Below are 5,053 nucleotides of genomic sequence, written 5' to 3' on the forward strand. Positions count from 1 at the left end.
TGAGATGGAGGGACATCCTAAAAGAAGCCAGAGGCAGGAGTCCGCGGGAGCTGGGCAGGGCTGTCTAGGACGGGGCCCTGTGGACGTCACTCGCTCATAGTCAGCAGGAGTCGGAGCCGCCTCAGTGGCACGTAACACACATGTCTAAAGCAAGTATCGTCCTCAGGTGTGCAGTTCATAGTCATGAAACAACTTGTAGAATATCATACAATTCAGGAAAGAAACACGAAAGTATTTTGACATTTTCCTTTTGAAACGTGTGATACCCAGGATATTTTTGCTTAGTTAACATGTCTGGATATTGAAAGGTGAGTTATTTTCTTTGTCCTTTTGTGTGATAGATAACTTAGCCTGTTGAAAGTTTCAAGGAACACCTCCACAGTTCTCAACATTATTTCAGACCCTTACTGCTATCTGTTTACTACTACAAATATATCTATAACACTGATGTCCTCATGGCTAATAAAAAAAAAAGTTTTTTTTGTTTTTTTCTAAAGGAGTAATTAGTTAATATGTCTTTCACCTGTAGCAATTAAAAAAAAAATCTCTACCTGGAAATTCCTTCCTTCTTGTTCTCTATCTGCCATCAATGTATCTTTCTCTCTGAAATATTTTTAACTCCTCCAGCCTTCGGCCATCTTCTCTGTTCTCAGCATTTGGTATATTGCACATGGTACAAACTCTAATATGGCATTTATCACATTGTAATGCATGTTTCTGTTTCAACATCACTAGCACCGTGCCTAGCACACAGCTACTTATTCAGCGACTGTTGAAAGTATGAATGAATGAATTTCAATGTCACTAGAAATTTGGTCTAAATCTTATTCATACTTGCTTTACAGCGTATGGAAATTAAAACTGTAATTTGAGCAAATTAAATTTTCTATATTAAATGCTGAAATATATGTCTCCTTCATGTTTTTATGCCATTAGTACTATTCTGGGTCCTTAATGCACTTCTAACGTACAGCCACTGTGGGATATTTAAAAAACAGAATATTACCAAATTATAAAAACAAACATCCAAATGCAAAAGATGATGTCTATAAATTTTTTACGTTTATTCTCATAATTGCAGACTTCTTTAATGGATGAAAATAGGAAAGAAAGCCTTTTAAAACAAAATGAATACACATTCATTCATTTGCTTATTCCAAAAGTCCTCAATAAACTTTTTTATCTGAGTATTTGGTAAGTGATGGATATGCAGAACTGTTTCAGAGGGAGTTGAGCGAAGACAGCTTTACTGAGATATAATTTGCATGCTACGAAATTCGCCCATTTAAAGTGTAAAATTCAGTGTTTTTTAGTATGTTCCCAGAGTTGCGTGACCATCACCACAATCAATTTTAGAATAGTCCATCACCGTGAAAAGAAACCCTCTACCCCTTAGCAGTAACTCCCATTTCTCCCCAAACGTGCTCCATCCTAGTCAACCACTTAACATACGTTCCGTGTCTCTAGCTTTGCCTGTTCTGGACATTTAATGTGAATGGAACATTTGGCGTGCGATGCTGTGTAACTGGCTCCTTTCACTTACATTTCATTTAAGTTTCATTCATGTCGTAGTACGAATCAGTACTCCATCCCTTTTGAATGACCATAAAATATTCCATTGCATGGATATACTACACGTACGCATACATTCATTTTCTAATTAATCCACCTTTGAGCTTTTGGGATTAATGCTGATATGAGCAGTCGCGTATGCGTATTTATATGGACATACGTCTTCATTTCTCTTGGGTAAATACCTAGGAGTCAAATTGCCGGGTCATGTGGTAACTGTATGTTTAACTGTTTGAGAAACTGTCAAAGTAGCTACACCTTTTTACATTCCCACCAGCAAGGCGTGAGGTTCCAATTTTTCCACATCTACAGAGATCTTAAGATTCTAACAGATATTTCCATATGGAGTTTCAGAATGTAAGATTATTTTGATGACTGCTAGAAAGCTCTTTTCCAATTTATGTTGGGAAATGCAGTTGATTCTTATTGTTTAGTAATAGCTGCTCACATTTACCGAGTCCTTAAAACACCCTATGCATTAATCTAAGAATTCCACATGTAGTTACCGATTTCATCTTGTAAGATAGGTTGTGAATATTTTTACTGTTGAGGATATTAAAGCATAGAAAGGGAAAATGGCACATTAAGAAAGTCGAGAAGACATTTCACCCAGCTGGCCTCGCTTGAGAGCCTCTGCATTTGAACTCACTCTATAGTGACAGGTGTCGAATGGTGCCTACCACTGGTTTAAGTCTTTGCCGCAAGTTAGAGAATATATTTACAAGTGGGATAGTATATGTATATCTAAGGGATAAAATTGTAGTGTCAGTTTTGATTTATGGGACAGACTTCCTTTTACTATCTAACTGATCATTTTGTTAACCATTGATTATGATTTGCTAAGTCAATAGAAGATACAGAATATTGATTTCTCATACTATATTATTCGTACTGACTGTCATTTAGTGAGTGCTTACTGTGTGCCAGGCACTCTTCCAAGTGTTTCTTGTATTAACTCAACAACGATGTGATGCTATCTTTGGAACACGTTAGCGTAAATATTTTTAATGCAGGAATCGATCATTTATATTAGCTCCCAATGAAAACATTCGCTTCTTCCATTCTTTTACTCAATAAAATAATTTAATTATATTCATTTTCTTCATCTTAAACATTATTGAGATAAATTTACTTTAGTGTCACGTGGAAAATTTTTTATAGCAAGAAAATATAGAGAGAGATAAGGGCTATAAGTCATCATTAAAAAACAAAAAGCTGGGGCTAATTAATTGTATTCACAAAGCTTTCAAGTTATCCCATCTCTGGGAGGGAAAGACATAGGTTGAGAACATTTAATATCAGAATAGATTTATATAGTACTAGCTTTTTCTTAAAATGGTGCTTCTGTGTGAGGAGCTGTTTTTCTTAGATACCTTTATGAGCCTCTTTTTGATTGAAGCAACTGAAAAATGCTAAATTGTTGGAAAATTGTCTCTACATAAAAGAGCAAAGAAAAAATTATATGTGAAAAATATATCATCTGTGATTAAGAAAACAAAGACACCAACCCTGAAACCTCAGTACAGTATAATCTCCAGTTTGCTGATTGTGATTTTTGGCCTCCATTTATATTTGAGTCAGTAATCTTCAAACTATTTTGCTCACGTATACCATGAAAACACTTATTTTGGACAATCACATACTTCCTTGCACCTTTTTAAGTCAATATAAAAATTTTTATTATAGGTTTATACTTGTAGTAGTACCATATTGTTAATATTAAGGTTTAAATAATAAAATAATTACATCATTTTAAAAAATGTTTTCAGTGGAATATTAAAATTGTGATGATTTTCTCCTTACTGTCATTTAAATGATCTACAAAAAAGCTCGTTTTGTAACAGTCCGAAATTTTATATTGTTCCTTCTTCCCTCGCCAATCTTTATCCTGATATAATACAGTCAATCGATTATTCACGGATTCCACATTTGCGAATTCTCCTAAATGCTAACCTGGGTCTGTGCCCCCGATCAACCCCGTGGCATTTCCCAGGCCCTTGCAGAGTGAGGACATCTGAGTTGCTCTGTGCAGCTTCAGAGCTGAGGTCGGATGAGGCGACGCTCTGCTGTCCTTGCTCGGCTCACCCTTTGAACAAGTGTCCTTTGTGAGGGGCGTTTGGTGCCACGTTTTCGTATTTTTGTGCTTTTGGCTGTGACTTTGCTGATTGACGTGCCTCCCGAGCGTGGTGCCAACGAGCTTCCTACTGTTCTTCAGCCCAGAAGGCCGAGACGCGTCCTGTGGGGAAAACGTGTGTGTTGGAGGTTTGTCCAGGTCAGGAGTGAGTTTTCGTGCTGTCAGCCGTGAATTCGATGTTAATGAATCAAGCCTATGCATTAAATTAGGTGTCTTCAAATGGACACGCACGTAAAACAAGGCTGCGTGTTGGTTGCTGATGACATGTGGCCAGAGACTCTCAGGAATCCCTGTATTTCTCCTGGGCACATCGGCTCAGCGTTCGCCGATTCGGTGTTTGTGGTGACTTATAGAATGTAACTCCTGAAAGTAACAAAAACGGACTATTTTTTGTTTTAAATTTCTTTCTGCATCACACTGAAATACATCTCTGCAACAAAAACACGGATAAATGTTGAAATTTAGGATATACATTTAAATTCCCTGGTATCGTAAGCCTCGGCATTAACAATTTCTACTGGATTGTGATACCGTTATGGGTATTTTTTTGGTATAAAATTATTAAAACAATATAAGTATACATTTGGATGAATAATTTTTGTTGGTGTTTTTGACAAATAATTATTAAGCATAAACATCGCATTAGAAATGCATCCTTAGATGGATCGGGTCATTTTCCTGACGGATAACATGTGCCTGGATGAGCATTACTTATTGCTAGCATGGGATAAGCACAGCATCATTCTGTTCTGTTCATTTTTACAGGAGTAAGCCCTTGATCGAATAAATAAACATATGGGAATAGAAAGGATTTTACTATAGCAGCATTACTTCATTCTCTTAAGGCTTCCAAATTACAATATGAGAAAAATGACTTAGTAATTCTTCATTAAGTTCTTTCGGTGCTTTCTCCATTTAGAACCCAATTGCGTCCATCTTTAATTTTGTTTAAAACAGAGAATTTGCAGCTACCCATTTGGAAAAAATAATCGTGTAGAGTCACTTTCAGTTTCTGAGAACTGACCATTAATTTTACCTGCTTTTTCGTTTAGAGGCATCTTATTTAATCTGATACATTTTGAAAAGGTTGGGAAAAGTGAAGTATTGTTGATTTCAATATACCTTTGCCAGTGCAGCATGTGTGATTCAATGGTTTTATCTCACTCCGAATATGTTTTTATCAAAGTCTTGGAGCCACATCTGTAACTTATTTAATTTATGGAAAACACCTGCCTTTTGACAGGATTGGCAAAACCAGTCTTTACCAAATTAGTCAGCCAATAAGAATTAATTCGTTAGAGAACAAAAAAAAAAGGGCCCTCGCCGTCATCTTGTTATAACTTAATA

This window comes from Pteropus vampyrus, unplaced genomic scaffold (assembly GCF_000151845.1).
Source record: "Pteropus vampyrus isolate Shadow unplaced genomic scaffold, Pvam_2.0 Scaffold230, whole genome shotgun sequence".
Taxonomy (NCBI): Eukaryota; Metazoa; Chordata; class Mammalia; order Chiroptera; family Pteropodidae; genus Pteropus; species Pteropus vampyrus.